Source organism: Diceros bicornis, chromosome 5 (genome assembly GCF_020826845.1).
Source record: "Diceros bicornis minor isolate mBicDic1 chromosome 5, mDicBic1.mat.cur, whole genome shotgun sequence".
Lineage (NCBI taxonomy): Eukaryota > Metazoa > Chordata > Mammalia > Perissodactyla > Rhinocerotidae > Diceros > Diceros bicornis.
The window spans coordinates 98279900-98307703 of NC_080744.1; the positions used below are offsets into that span (position 1 = coordinate 98279900).

Sequence of the window (27804 nt, forward strand, 5' to 3'; positions counted from 1 at the left end):
TATATATATTAGATTAAGATTATATCATCTATTAGTTTGAATGTGCTTTTGTAAAGTAAGCCTTGTTTCTCTTGCCCTTTCTTACTGGGAGAAATATGGAATAGATAGAAACTGCCTGGATTACTCTGGTCTGAACTCAGATCACATAGGACTTGAGTCATTCAACAAATGAGCCATTAATAGTGGCTGCACCACTGGGATTTCCTGATCCAACATCGCAGTCATACACCCTATTGTGGATATGAACTGTAGAATAGGACTGTGCTGTTTTCCCGAGGGTAACTTGTTCTGTTGATCAATATTTTGGATCAATAAGTGATGAAATATTTTGACTTGTTGGTCTAATCACTCAGAGGTTATTTTCTTCTCTGAGGTCACCCTAACCAAAATTGTTAGTCCATTTAAGATTTGTTATCCCTTGATTTGGCTTACTTTTTTTTTTTTTTGAATTAATTGAAGCTCCACAGGGTCTTCTTGTCTTATTTTGTCATTCCCGCCTCTTCAGGGAAAGGTCAATTTCACTGATTAAAAGTAAAAGAGAGTAAAACCCTCGAGTGGCTGTTCATACAATTCCTCATTTAGACAACAAATGATGATGCTGCCTTTGCAGGGTCCAGTCACTGCGGCCTTTACACCGTGTCACTGGGCAAGCAGTGCCTGTAACACCAGAAATGCCAGAGGAGATGCTTTTGGTAAACAGGTGGGGGCTGTGTTTGCAGAGTTTACTTTTTTAAATCTTTCCTTGAATGCCTACCTGTGTTGGGTTAACAATTAATGTAATAAATAATTATTGGGTTGAATTTATTTTATTGTTAACTTTTGGTGATTATCTGTTATAAGATTATGCAAGGAGAAATAATTCTTGTTGCTTATAGTAACAGTACTACTTCTATGAATTAATAGATTAATGCAGTATTAGATTAGGAGTTAGTTTCTGTGATTGAAATTAAGATAAGTATATTGTTGAACCTGAAGGCTTTCTTAACTGGTGGCTGAATTTAGGCCAACTAGGGTATTGTTTGTACTCCCTCTCTAAGGAATGTTGTATCCTGTATCTAAAAGGCTGTACCTCTTTAGGGCTGGGTCTGGAGGAGGCCAGAGGCTGGACAAGTGTGGAGCTGGCTCTGACCCAGAGGGATGAGCAAGAGACACAGGGCACCTGCTGCCACACACAGCCGCAGCAGACATCACCCATCAGTCACGACATGCTGGGCTGCAGAGCCCAGAGAGCCCCCCAGTTCTCAACAAGGTGTACTCGGAAGCCACTCCCGGGCAGAGCAGGGGACTGTGATGAACACATTTGCCATCCCCGCTCCCCTAAGACGTGCTCCAGGCCTCATCTCCCCACTTACTCCGCCAGCTCCTCACTGTCCTCGGGACTCAGGCTTTCAAGGCCCGCCAGCAGGCTACTCCAGGACTTCTCCTTCTTTACCACCGCCTCCCCTCTCTGCTCCCACTCTAGTTCCAGGGCACGTTACCTGTGGCTCCTGAGTGCTGCTCCTTGCCCTGGAAGGAGCCCCATCCTTCACCCTTCCACCCTGTGCACTCCTACTTACCCTTCAAGACTCGACTCCAGTGATGCCTCCTCGGGAAGCCCTCCCTGATGCTCCATCTCCCCAGGCCTGCTCTGGACCACCACTCTGCCTCCTGCCCACATCCATCACTGCCGGGAACCTTGCTGGGCCCCCTTGTCTGGTCTTCAAGTCCAAGCCCCTCAGGAGGGGAGGAAATGCTTGGGCTCAGGGCAATGGAGCAGATTCCTGGACTGTGGTGACACTGCCCACCCCAGGAGAGGTCATTCTTTGGGGCAATTCCAACTTGGACCCAATGCAGCTCAGGGGGAGCCAGGACATGGGAAGGCTGGCTCTGGGACCAGCAGGTCACAGGGTCAGCCTAGGGAAAAGGCACAGGGGCCACACAGAGGGGCTCAGGACAGAACTTCAAGTCAACAATACCCTTGCTAAGGGCAGCAGGGGCCAAAGGCAGCTGCACAGGGCTCACGAGGGTCTGGCGAGCTTTTCATCTGCTCAGAGAATCCCAGGGCTGGATAGAAGGAACTCAGGAGGCCCATCTGAGGTGGAGGTCACCTCGGGGGCATGCAAGCAGAAGCTGAGGGTCCCACAGCAAGTGGAATCTGAAGAGCTGACTCTCAAAGTCCTAGTGGCTCTAACGTCTCCGAGTTGGAAGTCAGTCCCCTCAGTCACAGCCTCTAGCTGCCCCCTCACAGGGCTGTGCCTCTCAAACACTGCTCCCAAGGCGAGTGGAGGCTGAGGGTGAAGGCAACCTCCTACCCCTGAGAACTGCTATGATCACGGCCTCCCGCAAGGGGCAAAGGATGATGAGCAAGGGACAGAGGGACTGACCCACACGATTCCCCTCGGATGGTGAACATGCTTGTGATTCACGGGGCCAATCAGTATCTGTCTTCATCCTCCACTCCTCTCTCCCCAAAAGGACATGTCAGTGTTTACTATGACATCCACAGACACATGAAGGGCATCTGGGAAGAATCGTGTACATCTGGAGAGAAGGGAACTGTGAAAACCAGTAATATCTGCATCCATGTGTGCAGATACCGACATCTACATACAGCTGTCACATTCCTCCAGCAGCCCTGGAATACTCCGCAATCATGTTGGCAGGTTTTTGGCACAAGGTAGCCAAACCAACTGGTGGTGTCCCCGAATGCCACCACTGCTGGGGCCTACCTTGAGGTTGGGGGGAGGCAGGGTGCCATGCCCTGTCTCACAAAAGTCTGGCTGGTGTCCAGGTGGGTCTCATAGCCTTTGATGATCATGCCCTCCATGGCTATGTTTTCCTGGATGATCTCTGTCTCGTTTACTTCATTGTGCATTATCCTGTGGGGACAGAAAATAAGTCAGAGACAGGCTGCCCCCACCTCTCAGGAAGAAGGGAATGCCGGGCCTCTGGCCAGACCTAGGAAGAAGGCCTGGCACCCAAGATGCTCAGGTGGAGACTGTGGTCACGGAGGGGGAAAGAGCATGCATATTGAATACCTGCTGTGCTGGGCACTCTATGGGCATGAGCTCACATCATCCTTCTGACAGCCCAAGGAGACAGATGTTCTTATTTCAGAGAGAAGGAAATGGAGATTAATAGCTAGAAAGCAGGTCTGATCTGAAAGTCCGAACCACGTGGAAAAGAGACGGCAAAACTGAGAGGAGGACGGGAGTACAGGAAACAACATTTCTTCATTACTCTGTGCCCCACACCACTACTGGTCTTATCTCCATCCATCGAACTCCACCTACCCATCCTGCCTCAGGGCCTTTGCACTTACTCTTTCCACCCCTCCTCCAATGCACTTTATACAGTTGCTTCCTTAATGTTCGGCCCTGGAATGGCTTAATTTTTGAGCACCTGGCAATCGCACTGGCTCATGGAAAGACTGACTCCCGTAGGCTCCAGCACTTCTGGGGGGAAGCAGAACACACCTTGCCCCTTAGTCTGAGAATAAGGACAACTCTCCTATTTGTCCTGTTCTGACTGCTGCAACACTCCTCCTCCAGCAGGTGGCGCCATTTAACTGTTTTTTAAAAATAGCATTGGTGGGAAAAGAGGCCTGTGAGTTGCCAACTTTGCTAAGAGCCTTGGTGGGTTTTCAGGAATCTTAGGATGTTAGTAATTTTGTGGGGAGGAGAGTCTGGAAAAAGTACCCTACCTACTCCAAGAAAAGCACAAAACCTCTTATTTGTCTGCTGATGCCTCAAATTCTACAAGCACGACCAGATCACCAAGAGGGCTGGTTAATGTGTGTGGTAGTAGACACTGTCCAATTTAACCCTCCGAGCAATGAGAGATGACACTGGTTGAGCTGGATCCGTGATTAATGAACTCAGCGTGATGAGCAATTACTGGGCCCTTCTGACTCTCAGTTTGCTCACCTGTAGAAGGTCAGAGTGAGGATGGAAGAGAACGCTGATGGTGCTCAGGGCGAGCTACCCCAGGAAGCACCACTCTGGTATGTGGATTATTTCGAGCTGAAGACAATAAGGACTCAGGGAACTCAGGAAGAATATTTGAGTTTCCCCTCCCAAACTGCCTAAAGAATTTAAAACAAAAGATCTGTTTCAGGAAGGAGTTATTATCATGACTGCTATAAAGATAATGTAGGATAGAGGTTACAATAGAAAAGGCACCAACAAGCCCATCTTATCGGAAGTTCTGTCTCTCTGGCCACATTCTCTGGATGGCCCTGCGAGGAGTTGCCAGACAATCATTTACAAGAGAAGTCTCCATTTGTAAAGGTATCTCCCTCTCTGTATTGGGAAGAGGGGGGATGACCTCATTTCTAGAAACTTATCAATGTGGAAGGTGAGGCCTTAAAACTGCATAAGAAACCTTACTCTTGTTTACAGTGCTTTAGTGATAATCTCCTGTAACTGACACCCCCACCCCCAACATCCTCCTTTGTCATTGGTTGAACGTGGTATTTAAGACGAGAATTTCTGCTATTGTGGAGAAACGCAGTGTCCCTGCTTTCTCCCATGTATACATGTTATTAAACTTGGTATTATTTTCTCTTGCTAACCTGTCTTGTTAATTATTTGGCCAGCCTTAAGAACCTTAAGGAAAAGGGCAGAGGGAGATTCTCTCTTCCCCCGACAGCGCATTTCACGTGCTGACCTCAGGCCCAGCCCACACGGCAGGTGCTTGAATAAAGGGCAGTGATCACTGTTGCTATTATCACTGGTTTCAAAGTTGTTATTATAAAACTATTATCATCCGTTGTTTTCTGGTTATCAGATTGGGGCATGGAGATAGGGTCTCTTCCTTAGGAGCCTCAGTCCGTCCCTCCCAGCAATGCTCTCAGCAACCCAGGCCCTAGCCCTCTTCTAGGGAGGCACCTTTCAAAGATATGCTAGTTCCCTGGAGATGGACTCATATTTGGAGGTGAGCAAAAGTAAGCAGAACCATTTCTTTTGAAGAGGGTGGGGATTTTGCTGAGGAGGGCCGTATTTGCTACAAACAAGGGGGCGATCCCAGAGTAGCAACACTAGTTTCACTGTTAGACAAGTGCCAGCTGCAGCTGCTCAGGACTCCTGCCAGCCCCGGCTGGGTTTTGTGCTGAGAGCCACACCGTCCACGCAGCTGGGGAGGAGTTCCCAGGACCGCAGGCTCCCGGGGGAACTGAAACTGATGACCTGGGTTACATTGAGCCCAAGAGATGAGGTTCAGGACAAAAAGCAGGACAAAGGCCAGAGGTAGGAGAGAGCCAGCCCCAGGGGAGGAGTGTTTCTGAGCACAGCCAGGGAGGATTTGTTATCTGATGGCTTCCTGCCGGGCTGGGAGCTTGCCTCAGTCCCCGGAGGGAGAGAGGAGGATGAAAGGGCTGCTGTCAGGCTGATAGGAAAACCCTCTTCTGTGCCAGTAGGGCTGTGTTCAGGCCAGGTACAGGTGATCAGGTGGGACAAAGGACGAGTAGGCTGTGGGAAAGGGGATCAGGATCTTAGAATAAATGCCTTGGCACCCATGTGCCTTCCTCACCCCTGCCCGCACCAGGACAGGGCATCTCGCAGGGATGAGGAGCCTCGCTGGTGTCCCAAGTCTTCTCCTTGGGGAAGTGTGCAGGATTTGGCTACTTGCGGCACGAGAGGACTGGGGTCTCCACCCCACAATGGTTTCTGTTAGTCTACAATCACGCTCTGATTACATCTGCTCCCTGAATGAACCTCCACTCCGGGGCCTGTGCCCTGCCCTGGTCCAGCCTGGTCCTCCCTCTGCCCAACTGGGATCCGTGGCCCTACTGGCTGCCTCTTGCTGGACTCGTGAAGCCATTTAGGGCACTGAGTGGTTGGCAGAGCTGGGGAGAGCACCTCACACGCTGCGGACCGACCCTCCTTTGCAGCTTCTGGCAGCCCATCACTGAGTACAAGGCTGCTCATCATATCTTGGCCTCCATAAGGTGCAGAGCCCAGGGCCTAGCTCCTGGTGCACATCTCGTTCCTGCCTAAACTCACTCCCCTGGTGATCTCACCAGTCTTGTGACTATAATCCCATCTCCGAGCTGATGGTTCCCGAATGGCTCGCTCCCTTACACTCCAGACTCAAATGCCCTGCTCTCTTCTTGTCCTCTCCACAACTGTTATCCATCTCAAGTTCAACATGCCCCCAGTTAAGCTCCAATGAAACAAGAAAGATTCCCCCTCCACACCTGCCCCTCCTGCACCTTTCTCCATCCCCGTTAGCAGCAACTCTAACCTTCTGCTTTCTCAGCCAAAAACTCTGGAATCGCCCTTGACTCCCATCTTCTCTCTCCCCACATCTAATGCATCAAAAACTCCTGTTGGTTCCATCTTCAAAACACACCCTGAATCTGAACCTCCTCCTCACCTCCACTGCCACCACCTGGTGCAGGCCCCCGTCAACTGCTGCCTGGGCTGTTGTAGGCGCCTCCTCCCTGGTCCCCCTGCTTCTGCCCTGGCAGAGGAAGGTTCCCCCTGGGCTTTGGAGACTGAAAGAGGGGCAGCGGAGGTGCCTTGACCAGAGGGCTGGGGCCTCTGACACTGGACAAGTCATGGGCTTGTCCACTTGTGACACTGCCTGCTGTTGACTGCAGTCTTGGGCTCATGAAGGCCCACCACCCAGGCTCCCCTCTGGGGCTCCTATACCACAGGTTGTGAGACACTGACACTGGAGAACAGAGGAAGTTGGCAGAGTGCCTGTGAGTCCCTGGGCCGATCCCCATCCTGGCAGATGGGCCCACGTGAGTGCCCAGGGCCCTTCCTCGAACCACAACTGTGCCAGGGACAGCACACTACCCACACCATCCCACCAACTGCCCCCTGGGCTTCAGCTGTGAACTCAGGTTGCTCCGGGGACCCTGCTTCCAGGTGGGGCAGGCTGGGGGTCCCCCAAACACCACCTCCTGGGATCCTAACCTGAACATGAGATTTACCATCTGGGGCTCAGCAAACTCCCGCTGGGGAGCATCCTCAGCCCTGGCCTGTCCACTGGCGGGGGCACCTGGGAGGCGAGCTCACCCAGACAACCCCCCCAGTTTAGCCCTGGCGTCGTCCAGGCTGTTGGCTGGATGTGCATGTGAAAAGTGGGCCAGGAGCTCGTGCAGTGTCAGAATGTGCCTGGGAATCTGCAGGAGGGAGAGGCAGGGGGAGAGGGACAGAGGCAAGGATGAGGAAGGAGAGAGACTGTGATGAAGCAAGTCAGAGAAAGCAGCAATGTAGAGAGGGAGAGAGAAAGCAGATGGAGGATGGTTCTGTGAACTCCCAGCACTCCCATGAGCAGGGCTGAGGACGGACACCCACAGCACTTCTGATCTCAGACTCTAATGTGAAGATTTTTCCAGGGTCTTGTCTAGGGCAAGAGCCCAGAGCTTGAGGCTCTAAGCCAGCAAGAAGAAGGGCCTGGAGGTGGGCTCAGGACCAGGAGCTCCCCCTCGCCTTCCCACACTGCCTGCTCTGTGGAGCTGGACAGGCCTGCGATCCACTAGGTCAGGGGCTGGCTCTAACCCCATTCTCCAGGCAGCCCAGAGCTGGGGCCTGTTAGGGCTTGGGCTCTCCCGGCCATGGCCCCCTGGTGCCCCCAGGTGTGGCTTCCTCCCTGATGTGGCCCTCACTGTCATGGCCCCCAGTGGGCTCCCCATGCATTTGCCCTCAAGGACAGGGCTAAATGCCAGCTGGAACATGGGGTCAGTAAGGAAGGTCTCCAAAACTCTCTCCTTGCAGTCAGTTTGGTCTCATAGTGCTTCAGCAGCTTGTCAGTCACTGTTCTGCTTGCAGTGGGCCAGGGTCTGCAGGCTGTACTGCTGGCTGGATACTAGCTCCTGATAGAAATTGAACACGGGCAGCAGGATGGCCAACATGTCTGCTCGGTGAGATGCCCCACAAACCCTCGGTCACCCAGCCCCACCCACGGAGGTCAAGGCCAGGCTCAGACCTCCCACCCAGAGACACTCTTGCCTTTGGGGATGACTCTGGCACCACTGCCCTATCCAGGGCCAGATAGGTGGCCCCAGGCATTGGGACCACATCAGAGTCACAGATCTTTATAGAGATGGGGCTCCGTCTACTCTGACACCTGTGTATTGGAAGGTCGGAGAGGGCTGTTGTGGGTGCTGTGGTGTGCCCCACTGCCTGAAGGGTCTGAAGGGCCACCCAGCTCCGGAGTTTTGGGGGTTCAGCTGAGGTCTCTGTGGTAACTGAATTGCAGCTCCACATCCCCCTCAGCCCTGGCTCCCCCAAGAGGCCTCCCAGAGTGCCCCACCAGTGACAGAAGTGACCCATCCGTGGTCATAAGGTGAATCAGTAGCTGGCCTGGAACCAGCTCTCTTGAGTCCCCCATTCCAGGGCTTCTCCCCACATGACATGCCCTCCCGGGTCATGTCCCCTCAGCTCTCTGTCCCTTTATCTGTGTGTCCCTGTCCTTCCATGCCTCCCCAGGTTCAGCAAGGTGGGTCTGTTGCTGGCCCGCTCTGTCCCAACCTCCTGGATACACAATACCCTGCCTTCCAGCCCCTGAAAGCCCAACCAATCTCCCCAAACCTGCCCTTCAATACTTGATGGGCAGGGATGAACCCACTGAAACCTCTGCTTATAAACTCCATTAAAAAAGAAAAACGTGCTTCCTTTGCGATAAACTCTTAAGTGGGAGCTCTTACACTACCCAAGGGACAGCACCTTCAGTGACGCAACTACAGGAAGTGCAGACCTTTTCCTTCTAGGTAGTCTTCTCATTGTGACCTTGGGGAAAAGCGGGGCTCTCTGACTTAGGAAAGTGAACAATAAAAGGGTCACACTCAGTGTGGGAGAGGCGCGATGCAGGGGTCCTGCTGTGCAGCCCTTGGGGCCATCAGGACGGTGCAGCCAGCTCGGAGAGCAGTGATGCAGGGTGGACGGAGTGGGAACCTTGACCGTGCTTCTACCTTTTCTTTGTCATTCTACTTTTGGAAACCTGTCCCAAGGAGACGCTCTCTCATATGAACATTTCAGATGCAGAGATGAGTGTTTCTAGTAGTTACGACAACTGTAAGAGCCAATGATGGGAGATGGCTGCATGGATGAGGGCATGCTCACAGGTACTGGAGCATCATACAGCCATAAAAAAGCATGTGCTAATCTTAAGTAAAAAAAAAACACATCAATATTCAAATTCAGTATTCATATGTGTGACATTATGTAAATCAAATGGGGGGGGGAATCCCAAGATCTGTGTATAGAAAAAAGTTTGAGGAAAACACATCAATGTGTTTACAGTGGTTATCTTTGAGAAGGAGAACTATGGTTGATATAGCTTTTAACATTTTCTGCTTTTCTAGATAGTCAAATTTTCTCAAATGTGTTCATATATATTATTTTTAAAAGGGAAAATAGATAAGAAACTAAAAATATCTCTTCTTCCTAGAAAAACAGCTTTTGCCAACTTTTCTTTCCTCTTCTGCTCCCTCTGAGGGATTATATGAGTTTTTAAGGGGCTACTGTTACACTCGGGGAGGATGGAAGTGCCGCCAGCCTGGAGGAGTGGGCCTTGGAGAGGGACTTCTCAGGTGGTGGCTGGGGACCTCTGCCAGGGCTGGCTGCTCACCCAGGCCCCAGTGGGCCAGCTGGAGATGCAGGTCTTCGGGCCTTGGTAAAGATGTGGTGCAAACACACGATGGCCTCACTGACAGAGGAGGCACAGTGTAAGCTCCGGCCATGGAGTTCCTGCCCCTCAAAGGGCCTCTGCCCCCAAGTCCCAGCAGAGCTGAGGGGCCCAGGGAGAGGGCAGGGGCTGCCACCGTCCGTGGGACTCTAGCAGCAAACACCTTTCTCAAGTGACACCTTATGTGAAAACCTCATCAGCGGGATAGACTATGTAACTTGTGGGGCCCAGTGCAGAGCAAATATGCAGGATCCCTTCTTTAAAAAATGACAAAATTTCAAGATGGTGACAGCAGAGCTCTACACCAAACACAGGCTTTTCTAAACATGGGTCACACTCCCCAGAAGCCGGCAGAGGATGGGAGCTGCTCTCGCTGCCAGCCTTCCTGGCACCCTCAGTGCCCACCTGCTGGGGTGACCCTAAAGGATCTTAGAGGAACTCAGGGCTCTAGAGAATTCAGAGGAAATGCCACTGATGGTGTGAAAAGAGCTAAGGCTTGAGACCCACTCAGAGCAGGCTCAAATCCGCCTTATGCTGCTTCTCAGCTGTGTGACCTCCAGCAAGATGCCTAACATCTCTTAACTTCAGGTCTTTCCTGGAGAATCTGAAGGTGAAATGAGGTCACCCCTGCAAGTAATGGGACAATTTGAGGGCCTGATGCAGAGAAGGTGCTCAGTAAATGCTAGCTCTCCACAACCCCATTTTGAGGGAAAACAGAAAAGCAAAAACACCCAGATTCTCCCATGCAAGTGCCCTGTCACCACCTAAAGAGAACTGGGGAACATGCCTTCTCACTAGCAGCTTAGCACCAGGCTGGGTAATGGCCCTCTGAGCACCTCTGGCAGCCACATTTGCTGTGGCTCCCCTCCCAGCATCCTCCTCCCCACCCATGCTCCCCAGCCAGCCAGCTCCAGAACACAGCCCGAGTCTCCTCTCCAGGGTGAGCTGTAAGGATGCCAGAGAGACTTCTGCTACTTCCTGCAGCCCCCTCCCCTCCCAACTGTTCCTCCTCTGCCTCTGCTCATAACCCCCATCTCCTACCACCCTGGAGAACTGGGAACTTCCCCAGTGTGTCTGGGGTTTGAGCTGAACGACATAGGGGATGCCATAGGGACTCTGTCGTACACCCCATTTGTGGACAGGAAAACAGGCCCAGAGAGAAAGTGTGAACCCCCCCGGGAGTCAGGGCAGCCCCAGCCTAGGAGCCTGTCCTCATCTCCCTGCCGTGGTCTCTGTCTTTCTCTGCCACATCAGATGCCCCTCCCTGGTCCCATTGTCCACGTGTGCTCTGTGCTCCCTCCTCTGTGATGACCCAGCACTTTGGCTGTTGGAGGCCCCTGGTGTTGTCCTCCTCGGGGATGTGTCACAGGGGGCTGTCCCCTCTCCCAGCAGTGTGTTGCCTGAGGGCAAACCCCCACCCTGGGGTCTCACTCCCTCAGTACAACAAGAGCAGGAGTGGAAGGTGCTCAATGGGTGGAGACATCCCTGAGCTGTGTGGTAGACGTCCAAAGATAGTAGCTTAGGAAATCACAAACACGCCACAGAGCCAACTCTGCTCCCTTTTCAGGGCACGTGGCTTTATCCCCTCAAGGCCACTTGCTGAACCGCAGGATGCATGGGCTCTGACAATTGAGCGAATGGAGCACTTTGAAAGCAAAATGGGACAGTTATCCGCTCTCCACTTCTGGGTTACTAAAACTGCCCCCGCCTGTGCTTGAAGAGCGGCTGAAAATATCTAATGGAGAAATATGCATTGCTGATGCAGGCTTTTCTGTTTTTTCGATTCTCTGAGACCCTTGGCACATGAAAAAATGGCTGTTCTTGGATCTGAACTCTAAAGAGCTAAGGGACTCACACACAGGCTCGTGGAGAGCTCAGAGACACGTGAATGCCCAGTCAGCACCCTTACTGTCCTGATGTCATCACCCTCATGCCAGTCTGCTGTCTTTGCCAGTTCTGGTATCTGCACGTGGTATCCTTTTCTCTTTAGGCTGGAGGGATGTGTGTGTGTGTGTGTGTGTGTGTGTGTGTAAGACTAGTCTGTATGTAAAACTGATGGCGCTCTTCTCAGATACGTCTACAAGACATCTACTCCCCAGGGACAAGAGCAAAAACCAGATGCCATCAGGTCAGGCACTCTGCTCCCTGCATAGGCAACACTGGCAGTCTGGGAATCTGATTTAAGGATTGGGCCAGGTTGGCAAAGCTCTGGAAAGCTGTGAGCCTGGGGACCCTGCAGAAGCCTTGGGCCATGGCCTAGCCCTGCTACAAACCAGTGTCAGGATGGCGGCAGGAGCCCCAGCCCCACTGAGATCGCAGAGGCCTCCTTTCCCTTATCCTGCAGGTCCCTTCTGGGGATGCCTTTGCTTTGGATCTGGGTTTGCTTGGCTGACATCAGGGCCTGCTCAGCTGACCCTTGTCAACGATGTCCATGGAGAGTTTGGAATTTGGCTTACACCCCAACTCGCCAGCTAGAGTCCAGCTCTGTCTGCCCAACTGGGTCAATGCCTGGTGTCTCAGCTGAGCCCTGCCCACTTTCCACCCCACAGTCTGACCTTCTTGGCCCATCAGAGGCAAACCCTCATTTGTCACACTCCTTAGCAGCACTGCTCATCGGCTCCTGCCACACCCCAGTCCCCTCTCTGGAGACAATGTCTTTAATCCAGAATGCATTTAGTCAGTGCAGTCATTGGTGGAGGAGTTAGTCCTGGGTTTTCTCTCTTTTGTTAGCAAAGTTTTGCTAAAGATCTCTGTACTTCTTGCTTTTCCAACATCTGCCACCCAACTCAGTTCTCTCTCCTTCATTCTCCATTCCCTCTGGCCTCTTCCAAGCCTAAGAGATGCCCATCTCTGTCTCCCTTTGTGCCAATCCTGTCAGCATGTCCTGATGGAGTCTCTGTGGTGGGCACCATGCTGGGCATGGGTGAGACACAGCCAGAGGTGGATAAGTCAGATCCCTTCCCTGGAGGAGCTTCCAGCCTAAGAAGCGGGTCAGATACCCACAGAGGTAACTTATACTCCAACAAGGTGCACACCTCCTGCAGTGGGAGGGTCTCACCATGGAAGCCACAAGCGCTACCCAGAGGTTTTGCAGGACAAATAGGAGCCCAACTGTGTTGACCCCCTGGTGTAGCAGTTAAGTGCACGAGCTCCGCTGCTGGCGGCCCGGGTTCGGATCCCGGGCCTGCACCGATGCACCTCATGTCAGGCCATGTTGTGGTGTCATCCCATATAAAAGTGGAGGAACATAGGCACAGATGTTAACCCAGGGTCAGTCTTCCTCAGCAAAAAGAGGAGGATTGGCATGGATTTTAGCTCAGGGCTGATCTTCCTCACAAAGAAAAAAAGGAGCCCAGCAAGTGTGTTATAGAATGGAAGGAATTGGAGCAGAGGGGATGGTGTGAACAAAGGTGCAGAGTACGACAGGGTGTTGAGTGCAGGACAGCAGGGTTGAGGATGGCAGGAGGAACATGGGAAACAGGACTCAAGGCACAGAGTGGGCCCTGCAGAGGGGCTGACTGGGGAGGGGTCAAGGCGGCCCTCTCCATGTCAAAGTTGGTTTGCAAACCTGATTCCATGGCTACAGTTTTACCTTAAACCCTGAACTAAAGATCTCTGCAGTTTCTTGCAGAGTCAGGCTTGCAGGATTCTGAGTGCTACCAAGTCAGGAAAATATCACCACCATCTCTAAACTCCTACCCTGCCATTTAGAGCTGCCTGAGCCATCCCAACTTACTTCCAATCATAAATGGGAGAAAAATAGCTATTAAAACAATGAAATGGTGCCAAACTGAAGATTCTAGAGGAGGGGAGGATTCTTCTCAGAGGAGGATGCTCCCTTTGTTTTAGATGGTCCTTGGAGCTTTTTGGTTACAAAAGATAAGGCCCAAGAGGGCTGTTTAGATGGAAAAGAAGAGACTAAGCAGAGCTGGATAGTTTTGCTTAATAAATTTTGTGCAGACTTTTGTTTGGGTATGCTCTCCCGTTACCTCTAGGGAGACATGGCTGTGGGTGGGGGCTCCAGGGATGGAGAGTATACATGGAGTAGAGACAGGGCCAATGTCCTCGAAGTGTGACCTGTGAACAGCCTGCTTAGAAGGGCCTAATGCCTGGTATCAGGCTCTGTTGTTGTTGCCTTGAAATTCTTAAGAGCCTTGCATTTTCATTTTGCACTGGACCCAGCAAAGTATTTAGCTGGTCCTGAAGAAAGTGTATACAAGGGTATATTGGTAAAGGATTAATGACCAGCTCTCTGAAAAAAAAACTCTGACTGGTAGCACTGGCTGATTTCCATGGTGTAAACATTCCAACCTTGGCCCATTTTAAGCTACCAAATGGCGAATAACAAGCTTGAAAGAGTCTTGAAAATTTCACAACAAACTTGCAAATTGGTATAAGCCAGCTCCAATACATCACTGGACGGGGGCGAGGGTCTTGGCAGATAAAGAGATTATGAACACCCCCACCACCAACAAAATGGTGTTGGAAGCATGTGGAGAGAGGCCAGTGTGAGGAGAGGAGGTCAGCAAGAAATCCGTGTAGCAGGAAAGGGTGAGTGACAGAAGGGCAAGGATGTCTTCTATTCAACTTTAAGCCATTTTCTGTTTCAGTACTGCAAACCCCTTCTACTGTATCTAAGCCTTTCAGAAAGTCTGGTCTATACTGGGCTGGTGTCAGGGGCTTGGGGACTGAAAGAGGAGCCAGTTGGGTGTCATTAGGTCTTTCCTGGATACTCTGGTTGTCCTCCTGGGACAGGGCAGGACTGTACTTCCCCAAGCCCCTGAAGTTGAGTGTGTTCAAGTGACTCACTTTGTCCAATGAAATGTGAGCAGTGCTGTCAGGCACCATTTGCCACATTGCTTCCCCTGCCATGGGACTGGTGAATTTCCTGATTGTGGGAGACCCATCAGCCTGTGACCCTGACTCTGAGTGAGAATGTTGTGGAGCGGAACCCACAATGGACACACAGTGTGAGAGAAAAAGCAATCTTTGTTGTTTTAAGCCACTGAGACTTGGGGGCTGTTTGTAATTGCAGCAGAATCTAGCTCCACCTGATGGACACAAGGAGTGCCCATACGGGGGTAAGGAGCAGTCAAGACTGAGTGAAGACAGCCACTGTGAGAAGTGATACAAGAAGCCAGGAGAGCAGAATTGGAAGCCAGACGTGGCCATGAAAATGGAAGACCCTGAAAATCCTCAGGAATAAGTGGGGTGGGGCTTGAGGAGTTTTTCTGGCTATCAGGTGGACCATGAGAGCTTGAGGCCATCCAGGTGACACAGTGGTTCCCGAACATGCACCTTTTATCTGGCTCGTCTCCCCAGCAAGGAAGGAATAAGTTGTGGGGCAGGTACAGGCCAAGGATCTGCAGCCAGGAGACCCAAGGTTAAGCCTGGATTCTAGCACTGGAAGTGACCTTGGAGTGACCTTGGATAAGTCCTCCCTCTTCTGTGGACCTCTGAGTTCTCAGATCCCTCCCAGCTCTGACTTTCTAAGACACTCTATCTTTGTCACGGGCGTCACTCATCACTTACTTGGCTTCTCAGTGCCTCCTGCCTACCTGATGGCCTACTTCCTGGGAAATGGGCTCTGTTTCACCCTCCTAAAGCCCCTCCAGAGCACACAGGTGCCCTCTGCCCTGCAGGATGTGGATGTGTGTGTGTGAGTGAGAGTGAGTGCGAGTGAGAGACAGTGAGAGACAGTGAGAGAGAGAGACTACAGCCAGAAGGCTTTACCAAGCTGATCTTTCAGTCTTCTTAAAGAAATCCTTTGCCCTGGAGAGTAATGCACTCAGTTGAAAACGTTGCTCCAAATTCCCACCAAACAGGCCTCTGCTGCCACACTGACAAACACACACACACACACACACACACACACTTTCACTCAAAACTGACGAGTTTTGTGCTCCCCAGCACCAGAGAGGGCCCTGCCTTTTGCACCCACCCCTTCTCTGGCCTACCAACCCCTGAAACCTTTCAAGGCCATATGCGACATGAACCCACACCTTCTTTGGCCATAAAATGACTCATTTTCTAGCTGGGTTCACACCACAAACTCTATTATGGCACCAATCACACTCTACCCCAATCAGACCTTAAGGGTAGAATCTTCCATCTCTTTACTGCCTGCCACAGAGCCTGATGCCCATTCATTCATCAAGCCCTTACAGAGTACCTACTATGTGTGAGGCAGAAGGGACAGAGTGATAAAGGACACCCCTGCTTTCAAGGAGGTCTCACCAGGCCGGGTTGGGGACAGACACCCAAGGACCTGGCTCTGACATGGCATGCTGAGGGTGGGAAAGCCGTGGGAGCAGGGGGCAAGGAGAACATTCTGGGATGAGAGTCCCCAGGAGGAGGCATTCGAGCTTGGTAGGATCCCACCAGGCAGGGAAGCGTGGGGGTGGCAGGGCCACTCCAAACAGAAGCCCCAGCATGTGCAAAGGCCAAGATGTGTACAGCTCATGACCAGGGAGCACTGGCTGGATCCCCAAGTGATGGGGGAAGAGGAGCCTGGGGAAGAGGATGAGGCAGTGGTCAGCTGATCTTAGGCAGTTAGTGAATGAGTGAGTGAGTGAATGAATGACACCCGACACCCTCGATCATGAAGCCACTAACCTGGTGCTGGTCCCTAGACCTATTCCCTGGTCCCTAACAATGACTCAGCTTGGTTTCAGGGATATGTGTAGAGCTAGGATAGATCTCAGAATGAACCAGATGTTTTAGACTCGGGACAAGCCCCCATCCCAGGAGCGACATGGGAAGAGGCTATGAGTAGAGTGGCAAGACTAGCAAGTAGACAAGGAGACGTGGGTTCTAGTCCTGGCTGTGCCACCTCCCAGCTGTGTGAGCTTGGGCAGGTGACTTGAGTTCTCTTAACCCCCTTCCTCGTTCAATCCTATGATTATAGCTATGGGGACTGACTAAGGAAGCATGTCTGACAGTGCCTGGTGCAGGGTAGAGGAGGTGTGTGGAATCTGAAACTTTTGTTCAACCTCAAGTTCCGAGCTGACGTGACCATCAGTTCAGAGCTTGGCAGCGGCACCATAAGGTGGAAATGGCAACTTCAGATCTTTGAACATTCCAGGTAGAGCTGGCTTCAAAGTCATGTGATGGGGTCCTATGCTCAGAGGGCCCCGTGCTTGGGGCTTCAAGTTCCGCAGTTGTAACCTTGTAGTTCTTAACCATTTCTCTTTTATTTATTTTCATGAGTAACATCTGATGGAACAATGGAGCACACCCCAGGGGCTTGGAGCCTCAGCCCCCATGTGTTCCTGCCTCCTGCTGCCTCACTGGGATGTTCTCTCAGCTGCTTGCTCCACACACGTTGGCACCCCAGAACCCATGACCTCCTCTACCCTCTCTCTGGGAGAAAATGGGTCTAGTCAGCAAGGAAAACTCACATCCCTCCGTGAGTCACCCTCAACCCTCTTCAGGAGCCTCGGTGTAGGTGCAGTAAGAGTGGGTGCAGTGCAATCCCGATGGTGTCTCACGGCAGGGTGAGGGACAATGTCTGGGCACTAGGTGGGTGACTCAGCAGGGGCATCTTGCCCACCCTTCATCTAGGTACGAAGTGTATCATGGCACAGAGGTTAGAGGAGGTTGGAGGTTGATATTGGGGGGTCGCCTGTCTGCCATGGGTGGGTGGGTGGGCTGTGAGAAGGGGAGGTCGACTTCCCCGACTCCACCCAAGGCCTTGCATTTTTCCCTTGCCTCAGGCCCTACAAATCATGCATCCGACCCTGGTTAGAATCTATGTTTCCATTTTCCCGTCCTCAGCTCAGAGTCCGCGGTCCTCGTGTGACATGGCCAAATGGCTCTGAACATCTGGTGAGCATGGTGAGATGAGGGGGGAGAGGCAAGCTGATCATTCGGTGCTGGGGTAGACAGCTGGTGAGGGGCGTCTAAGGGACAGAGAGCCAGCGCCTCCCAAGCTTTAATGTAAATGGCAATCGACTGGGCTGTTGTGAAAGTGCAGATTCTGATTCCGGAGGTCTGGGCAGGGCCTGAGATTCTGCATTTCTAACATGCTCTTGCTTCATGGACCACATTTTGAGTAGTGAAGTTCTAGAAGGCTTAACTTAGCAACAGCATGGCCTCCAGACCGATGAGCCTGGAGCCGGTGAGCCCCTGTAGGAGCTCTTATGACAGGCAGAGAGAACGACTGCTTGGAACTGAGCCAGGAGCCCACACTATGATGACCTACCAGGGACTCTGTGTCCCCGGACTCTTCAGCTGATAATGTGGGCATGCTTAGTCAATGTGGTCATCAGCAGAGTAAATAAAAACTCGCCCATAAATAACCTCACTCAATCCTCACACCCTTGTCAGGCAAGTATAAAAAGGCTGTTTTATAGATGAAGGAATGGACGCATAGAGGATGGGGGGGGCGCACTCCAAGTTGCAACTGTCAAGTGGCAGATCTGAACTCAGATCTGACTAAGGCCCTTCCCACTCTGCCAGCATCACTAAATTTACTTTTGGAGACTGGCTTAGTTGTGAATGGAAGCTGGTCCCCGCTGCCGGTAATGTGCCCCCCGATCCTGCTGAAGCCTGGAGTGTGAGGTGTTGGGCCTGTGCCCTGGGCACCCCGGCCACCCTCCTCTGCACCCCTCGTCAGCAGTCACCTCTGCCTTCAGCCACTCGATATTGATCTCCTCATTCTCGATCTGCTGCCATAGCTGCTTGGCCACTGTCTTCTCATGTCCATGATCTGCAGCAGGTGCAGGTACTTCTGCATCAGTGCTTCGTGCTCCCTGGCCAGGGTCTGGGAGCTGTGGACAGACAGACGTGGTAAGACACTGCCTTCTTGTCCCCCAGAGATCCAAGCAGAAATGGGGCTCCCACACTGACTGCAATTAGAAGATCCTGACTCCCAGACCTCGTGCACAGGGCCTTGACCTGGCTGCTGTGCTGTTACCGACTGCTCTGGCCCCTTCTCCAACTCCTGTCTCACACTCTGACCTCTGGTTGCTCTAACTGATCCTGTTCTCTCCCCTCCCCCTCCAATCCACCCCCCCCCCGGGCCTTTATACACTCTCGCTCTCTTGTTAGGGGTAATGCATCCGGTGACTTTAACTTAGAGTCAATGCTCAAATAGAACAACAAAGCCTGGATGACAGCCCATCTGTTTAGTACATCGTTCACTGAATATTTTGAACTCATTGTTGAGACCTACCGCCCAGAGAAAGAGATTCCTTTCAAAATATGACTGCTCACTTGTAAGTGCTATGGTTGCCATGGAGAGACTGATGCTGGTGTGTGTCCCCCTCCACACACACACAGAAGTTAGCAAAAGTCTTATGACTCACATAATAGACGTCTCTGAGGAGAGCAGGGCCAAAATCACAAGCAGCTCTGAAATGGCTTGAGGGAGCAAGGAAAGAAGCCAGGCCTGGGTTTTTATCGTGGTTGGAGGTTTTAAAGAAAAAATATTCAATGACACTCGTCAAAAATGGTAAGGCATATTTTATTCAGAACCACTGCAATATGTAGAGACCACTGTGATGGGATTCACAGCTGGGGAGAAATGAGATTGGGCTCGACTTTGAATGCAGCATGGGCAAGTGAGCATTCACGGCCAGGCAGCATTGTGGGGGTCAGGAGATGGAAAATTACTAAGAGAAAAAACAAGTGTTGGGGTTTCTAGCTAACCTGACCTAACAAGATTATTACCGAAGCCGGGCCAGAGTTATCAGACACCACCTGAGGGATGGTGGGGGACGTGGAGGAGCCCAAGGAGATCTCGAGGGTGATCAGATCTACGGGTGTGGGTTCTGCTTAAACTGACTTAGCAAGGTTCTTACTAAAACTGGATTTTACAAGGAAGTGCACACACAAACCTAGGAAAAGGTTCAGGATCCTGACTAAAGTTTGGTCAAAGCAAGAAATCTTTGCCAGGGGTGAGACCAGGGCGAGAGTTCTGCACACATACAGGGGCTTGTGTGGTTGGATCCGAAGCCAATGCCAGAGAAGGGAGACTCTGGACTTGCTCTTCAGCTTGTCCAGGTGTGGACATGAGGGGAAGAGGGAGAGGAGAGGCGTAAGCTGTCAGCACACGTCAAAAAGTGCGGAGTCTGACTGCTCATTACAAGGACAAACATGCAAAGAAAAGCATACATTGGCAATGGCTTGTTTTTATATAAAGAAACACTAACAGAAGCTCAAGAACGATCAGAACTGTGCACTGGGGGTGGCTGGAGTAAGTGCTGCCATCTTGCTGTCCTGTAGGCCACGGGGACCAGTTCCACATCCCATAGAGTGTTGCCCAGAGCTCTACCCTCGTGGTGGTCACACTCAGGGGTGGTGAGGAGGGGGACGGAGCCTGGCGGTGCAACAGCCTGAGGCCTGAGATGGTGTTCGCTGTGCGGCCACGATCTGCTCCCATTGGCCAGGCAACGAGGAGAAACCACAGTCTCCTTCCACAGGTAACTGGCCACCACTGCCCAGTCAGCCCCCCATGAGGTCCAGCCCGAGGTGGGCAGCACTTTGTGCTCGGGGCTTGTCCAGCAGGTGAGTCAGCGCTGGGTGCTGTGCAGCTGTGGTCTGCGCCACCGTCTCTGCTCAGGGCACCTCGGGCCACCATGGCCACCCCACAGCCACCAGCACCCACCTTATGGCCTCCACCACCCTCTCACCCCCACCCTGCAGCCACCCTGCTCTCCACTGATTTGGGCTAGGGCCAACAATGTCAAGTAACAGGATAGTCTGGAAACGCTCTTCCTTATGTCACTATCTTCTTGGATTTGCTGTGACTTTTCTGCTCTTTTGATGGCAGGGAGCCTGCCTTGATCTCTGCAATCAGGAATGTGGCTGAGCAAATGCAGCTTGTACCTGCTGGATGGATACATCTCCCAGATGCTCTGTTGCTAGAAGGTTCCTGGCAGTGCAGGGAAAGGTGGCTCTGCAGGTGGAGGTGAGTGCTGGAGAGGTGTCTGACAGCATCCTGGGCAGAGCAGGTCAAGGCCCACTCCTCATGGGAAGGCTTACCCTGTGGACTTGGACTCAGACAGCATCCTGGGAGGAGCAGGGTTCAGCCCACTCCTCAAGGGGAGACTTACACTTGGGACTCTGCATCTGACAGCATCCTGGGTGGAGCAGGGTGAGGCCCACTCCTCACGGGGAGGCTGACCCTGCAGACTGGGCATCTGACAGCATCCTGGGGGAGCAGGGCACGGTCCACTCCTCATAGGGAGGCTGACCATGTGGACTTGGATTCTGCATCTGACAGCATCCTGGGTGGAGGAGGGCACGGCCCACTCCTCACCGGGAGGCTTACCTCGGGGACTCGGTGAAGGGGCTCCTCTCTACACATCGTCCTTGGGCTCCTACAGCAGGGTGAGGGGTTTGCTTTCCCCCTGGCCTGGCTCCCTTCATGAGGGCTTCTGGAATTCAGCTAGTTCAATGAGTCCTTTCCTGCGGACTCCACACTGGAGGTCCCAGAACAGTGCGCTGAAGACATTCTAATTTGAAAACCTCCTGGCAGATCATTTTGTTTCATGTTGCAGGTTGTTATTGAATTTTGAAAGACCTGAATGCCACTTGTTGTCTGTAGTCTTATTGAAGGTTTACAATGGTTTGTTCTAATTCGGAAGTTGTTACAATCTATCCAAAGAACTAGTAACATGAGCTTGTTTCAGAGGTCAGCCACCCTGCTTTCTTGACGGTTTCCTTCAGAGCCTGTGTCCCAAAAGTTCTGTTACTGTTTTGAGAATGAGGCAAAGCCCTGCAGAGAAGGTGGCTCTTGGCATGTGTCATTGTCTAATGTGGTCTGGGGGCAAATGAAGTAGGAGTCCTTTGGTAACTAGTCACAAAGCATTGAGAAAGGTTAGAAAGTCATGTTGCTTGGAACTCCCTGAGGACCTAGTATCCACCTGGTCTGGTCCACAGTGGCCTCAGGGGCGTTAGATGACCTCAAGTGGAACAGAAAGCCCTCGGGACAGACCCCCCCAACCCCCGACGTGCACAGTTTGGTCTAAATAGAGATTTTACCTTAATGAGGAGAAGAGATTATGAAGTGTCTTGGTCAGTACCTTGCAGGGGCTGGTTGATTTGTACAGGAAGCAGCTTTCCTCCTGGTAGTGGGAGGACAGGAGTAATACTGATCCACAGCTCTTGGGGCTGACCTCCCCTTGGTGGTGGTCTCGCATCCTCAGCTGTTTGAGCAGAGCTGGGGCCAGGCGCCCTGCTGGGTGCCTGGGAGGCTCTGCTGGCCAACACCTGGCCTGGCTTTGAAATAGGGGGACCAACCCTCCCCGTTTTAGCACCCAAAGTCTTGCATCCTAGGGACAGCAGGAGGATTGGGCAGCCATGAGCTTCTAAGAACTATTTCTGAGGCTTTTTGAAGCCTTTCCTGTTGTCTTGATGCCATCCTGTGTTATCTGCCAGAACGTCTGTGTCCCTACAGGGCACTTACCACAGCCTGGGAGGAGGTCCTCACCTTCCTTCCTTCTCTGCCCTACAGACGGTCACCTCCTTAAGTTAGACAGTGGGTCTTTCATGTTTCTATTCCAGTAATAAGTTGCAAGCAGGTGTTCCTTAAATCTTTACTAAAGGTTTAAATGGGCAAAGTGGCTACAGGTGTGGGTGTTCCCAAAAACACTTGTTTTGCTTTTATAGCTGATTATTTTAGGGGGAAACATTTAATTCTTTCTTTCTAATTACTTTTTCATTTATCCTTGCAGGCTCCACATAATGGGCTCAAAACGTCTGGTCCAGTGGTTAAAAGCTGTTCACAGGGGTGACTGGACCCCACTAAGCATTCTTTCGTCTGTACTGAATATTTCACCAAAAACAGCTCTAGGAAAGGCTGGAGGATCAGTACTATGTGCTCAAGCCATGGCCACGCCCTCCATCTTCCACCTGACTCAGACGGGGGGGCTGAAGGCCACAGCCACCCCAGGATAAAGGACATCAGGAAGGCCACCGGGGGCCTGAGGAACATGTGCGTGAAGCAGATGGGAAAGGAGCTGCAGGTTCATTGTGGTCCTTGAGGGAAAAGCTGAGGGCCCAGCCGTGGTCCCGCAAGTGTAAGTAACCCGCTCTGCAGGGTGAACACGCACCCAGTGCCGCCCAGGAAGCTGCCAGTCAGGATTGGGCGCAGTCTCTGGAAGGAACTCCAGGAGACAGTGTGGCCTCCACAGCATTAGGCAGCCAAGGAGATGCAAACACGTCTGCTGTAGATGCTGACGATGAGACCCCCTCTTTCCAGCCAGGGCCTGCTGGGTAAGAGTGGCATTTCCGTGGATGACTTTATCCCTCAGGATCGGGGCGTGCAGATTTATTGGCTGGCTTCCTTCTTACAGTTTCTTCTCAGAGCACACTCAAGAGAGGCCATCTGTCCCTTGAGAGGCTGTTGACCAAAAGAGGCTGAAGAAGGATGTGGAGCCCAGCTGCAGCGGGACCAGCCTGGGGCCTGATGAGAGCTTGGCCCAGAACCCCCAAGTTCATCATTCACAATGATGCCTCAGAAACCCTCCCAGAGCCCCTCCACCCTCCGACGGATGTCACCCTGAAGCCAGACACAGAAGCTGTGCAGGGCGAACACAGCAACACCAGCCCTCCGTCCCTCAGCTGAGTCATTCTGTCAGCACTGGGGGCCCAAGATCTCCTCGACTGCTGCACTCCTACTGCTTCTGCTCCCGGGGGAACAGGAGCACGGGTGCTGCCTGCGGGAGCAGGTGGAGAAGAACGGCGAGCTGAAGAGGGGCAGCCGCCGACAGCCAGGTGCACACGCTGCAGGAGGAGCTGGACGAGCTGAAGGGAGGGGGCTCCCTGCCTTAGCAGCCTGGCGCCCCCAGCCGAGGTCAGTCCCGGTGCTCGGGGCTCCCCCACTGCCTGCTCATCATGAGGGGTTTCCTGCTCCGCAGCAGACGGCCCCTGAGCACTTCTGTGTGCAGCATGCCTGTTGCTGTCTTGGGAGAAGGCTCTGCTGGTAGCCGCCCCTCGCAGACAGGGAGCCCAGGTTGCAGAGCTCACCCCGCTCGCTCTAGGGCGCTCGAGAGGCAGCGGTAGTTGTTGGAGTTTAGCAGGTGGGGAAGGAGGCATTGCAGGTCAGCTGTGAAAGCCAGACCTATGCAATGAATGGTTCCTGGACGGTTGGTTTTCCACTTGAACAGGAGAAAATCAGCTTCTGTTGCATCCCTCAAACAAATGTAAATTTCAATGAGTTAGGATGTAAATGTGAAATAAAATCGAAATAGTAACTATTAGAATAGTTAAAGGCGGGGCTTGCACCGTGGCTTAGCGGTTAAGTGCGCGCGCTCCGCTGCTGGCGGCCTGGGTTCGGATCCTGGGCGCACACTGACGCACCGCTTCTCCGGCCATGCTGAGGCCGCGTCCCACATACAGCAACTAGAAGGATGTGCAGCTATGACATACAACTATCTACTGGGGCTTTGGGGATAAAAATATAAATAAATTAAATTAAAAAAAAAAAGAAAGAATAGTTACAGGAGACTCTTAAAGTCATGGGGGGGTTCTTTCCCTTCATGTTTTAATGAATATCCTTGAACTGAAGTCATTTTGAACATTTTAATAATTTCTTTAAAATTTGAAACATCTTTTTGAGTAGTTGTAAAAATTAAAACACTCCAGAAATATACAAGCTAACAAGTGGTAAAAACTCCTATTTCTCACATACCTCCCAACTTTTATTCCTTGTTGGTAGTAAAATTTGGTATGTAATCTCCTAGACTATTTCCTGTGTTTTACATACATATTTCTCTACCTGTACAAATAGGTTGGAATATTGTTGGTGTGTTTATTGGCTACATTTCTGATTTTCCTGCTCTTTTACAGTTTAGTCCTTGTAAACATTGGTTTCTCGATATTCCTTATGTATTGAGGGTACCATCTTTTGCCTGTTATACACCCATGGAGAACATTTCCCTACCACATTGTTCATTTAATCTGGATCAGTGCTTGTCTTCCCAGATGTCAGTAACACTTCAGGAGGGAAACGGCTCTATGTGACAGGCTGTTCAGGACCTCCCGGACCCCCAGGGCAACAACCATTAAGAAAACACAAAACAAGAAACAAAACCCATCCTGCGTGTTTCCAGATGCATCCCGGGGGAAGGACAGCTCCAGTTGAGGACCGCTGATGTCCTGGTCAGAGTTATCCCCTATGATCTCCTATCACGTTAAAGCTGTTTCTGTAGTTTCTTGTACCTGATGGTACAGTTTCGTGCCTTTGTCTGTTCCTCTTGGTCAGATTGCGCAAGGTTTCTCACTGGTACAGGTCTTTCCAGACAGTCAGCCCTTGACTCCATTGCTCAGGTCTACATTGTTGTTCCTGTCTTGTGAATCCTCACTTCATTCTGCTGATGTTGGTTTTATTGTGGTGTTGTTCTGGCTCCTGGAGGGAAGTGCTCAGGTTCTTCGTGTACAGTTGATATTCCCTGATACCTGCAGTGGAGGCTGTGTCCCTTCTTCTGTTCCTTTGTCCCCACGCCATAGATTTGTCTCATGCTCCTCTCATTGCTATTCATTTCTAAAGAGGTTGTCCTGTCTGTCTGGATTCCCTCTTTAACCTGAGAGATTTAGAAGGGTTTGGATAGATTTTCAAGTGGATAGGTTGGGGGAGGGGAGCCAATATTTTGTGATTATTTTTTACTTTTATTGCTTTAAGGTCCGGTAATATGGTCACATAGATTTCTGCTTTTTGGACTCTTTAGAGATTTCACTGTGGCTTAGCACACAGTCCATTGTGGTGACTGTTTCATTGTGGTTTGAGAAGAATGTTTCCTCTCCACTAGTTGCTTATGTTGTTGTCCCTTGGGCTGAGTCTAGATCTAGCTTTTTTGTGTTCATCATCAGATCTGTTTCCTAACTTACTGTATCACTTGACATGTGGATTTCTAAGAGAGGTAAGGTAGGTTTCCCTGTGATTCTTGAGGTGCCTGTGTCTTCTTGTTTGTCCAGTTTTGCTTTATGTTTCAAGACCATATTGTTAGGTGTATAAGTGTTCCTGACAGTTATCAACACAGAGAACCCCTTTTTGTCCCATTTAAAGTCTTATTTATCTCCTTATTTTCAACCATATTATATCCCTTTATTTTATAACTATATTTTAACTCAACTTGAGAGCCTTCATCTTTTTCTAGAGCAATTTGCTCCATTTACAATTGTGATTATCGATAAATTGGAATGTGAGTCTACCATTTAATTTAATTTTTAATTTGTTAGGCTTTCTCATGATTTTTCTATTCTTCTAGTGGGTGTCTTTCAGCTTTTAGGAACAACAATTTCTGCCTCTCTTACTGTAAATGCTTAGAGTTGATCAGTTCCTGTGTTCTACACTCCCGACTCATCACCTTCCACTCCCCAGCTCGAGACTGTCTGATCTTACTTAGTTCTATGTTCTTATTTTCCCCATCAAGCAACTATGGTTATATGCAAGTAGACATTTTATTGGTTACTTTGTTCACTACTATTTATTGTTGCCAAATTTTTCCTCCTTTTTGGAAATATTTGATGCTATTTTGGAACTCATGACAGTAAAATTTTGAAAGGAATCGAGTCTGAAATACTTCTTAGGTGCCGACACTGGGGAGCCAGCACCTATCCTCTTAAAGTTGCATCAGTGTGTCTGCAGAGTCAGGATGAGGTCAGAGATGTTTAAAACCATGGAAGTGAATGAGGTCTCCTGGAGACACTGCAGCTGTAGAAGGGACCAGGGCCCAGCCTAGGAACAGGCAGTGTTTACAGAGGTGCAGCTGAAGAGGGTCCAGGAAAGGAGACTGAAACGGTGGAGCATGGAGTCGCAGGAGACACGAGGGGAAAAGGGTATTGCAGAAAGGAGGGGTGCTCTGCTGGGTCGGATACAGCTCTGATCAGAATGGAGAAAAGATGGCTGGACTTGACCACAGGGGATCACTGGTGACCTCAGTCTCCTTGAGAGGGTGGGAATGAAGCTGGGTCTAGAGTGGGTGAAGGGGGTCCATGGGAGGGCAGTAGGGATGAGACACTTTACTTAAGAGGTGTAGCCATGAAGGGGAGTCAGGAAAGTGGACAGTAGCCAAAAAGGAGCATGCGTCCAAGGGAGAGTTTTGTTTGTAAGGTGGAGATGAGCTAACAGTTGCTGCAGGTAGGACCGGATGGAGAGGAGGAGCCTGAGGGTCAGGGAGGAGCATGCTGGGCCCTGAGGAGGTGCAGGGCTGGGCTTCACCGCCTGGGGAGGTGCAGAGAACAAGAGGACAGATGTGCTGGTGGAAAGGGCACCCTGTGCCTCTGTTCCTGTGTTCCTGGAGTGTGATGTGGGCAGTGGCTGGGAGTGGAGGGGCGATGAAGGAGGTGTTAGGTGAGCGGCAGGGGGAGGAGGGGGAGAGGGAGAGGGCGCTCTGGCTTGGTTTCCATGGCCCACCAGGAGCTCCCCACTGGGGTCCCCGGTCACCAGCTGCTCTCTCTCTTTGATGTCTTTCTCAAAATGTCGGCTCTCTTGATGGTTCTCAGGGCTATTATGAATTTGTTCAACAATCAAGGAATCTTTGGGTCATTTTTTAGGGACTTTATGTCAAGGGGCTCTACATGTGTTTATTCAGTCTATCATCTTTACCCAATACCTTTGTTTTTGGACAGATTCTGTACCACAGAACAGCCGGGCCAGTGGCCTGCAAGTTCCAGGGTTTGAGAGGTTTGCCCTCCAGAAAGCCCGTGATGATTGGCCTTCTCACAGGACGTGGTACACTGTCCCTGAGCCCGCTCTAACTGGGAGTGTCACAACGTTGTAAATCCTCTGGCAGTTTTGTCAGGGCCCATCGTTGGCATTTCTGTGACCAGTGAGGGCGAACATTTTTCCGTGTTCATTATCTGTCACTTCCCTGACTGCTGTCGCCTGCCTTGCTCACTGAGCTCTGAACCTTCCTGGTGGAACCAGGACGTTCACTCTCTATCCAGTGTGATTGCACGTTCCCTCAGTGTACCCCTTGAGTACTTGCTTCAAAAATGTGTTTTTTTCACATTCTTTGATTCTTTGTACATATAATCTAGATTTAACCTGGAGCTTTAAAAATGTTTTATTGTGGAAAACTTTTAACATACACAAATTAAACAGAAAAGTGTGATAGCCCCCCATGTCCCTATTACCCAGCTTCAACACTTATTAATATTCTGATATTCTTGTTTCCTCCATATTTCTACCCACTCCCTATCTTCCATTGATTAATTTTTAATTAATAGATTGTTTTT

The 27804-nt window shown here is 51.1% G+C and overlaps 1 long non-coding RNA gene across 5 annotated transcripts in view; it reads left to right on the forward strand.

The window, feature by feature from the left end:
* The window catches only part of LOC131406531 (uncharacterized), a 39353-nt gene extending 12021 nt beyond the window's left edge, over positions 1–27332 (forward strand). For 2 of the 5 annotated variants that reach the window (XR_009220169.1, XR_009220168.1), the window contains exons 2-4: positions 20393–20530; positions 22299–22839; positions 22920–23786. This is a non-coding gene — a long non-coding RNA (uncharacterized LOC131406531). Of the gene's footprint in view, positions 1–20028; positions 20043–20187; positions 20531–22298; positions 22840–22919; positions 23787–27195 lie in introns of those variants that run through there. The other 3 variants (XR_009220170.1, XR_009220167.1, XR_009220166.1) reach the window with 3 other exon arrangements.
* Positions 27333–27804: the final 472 nt, after the last annotated feature.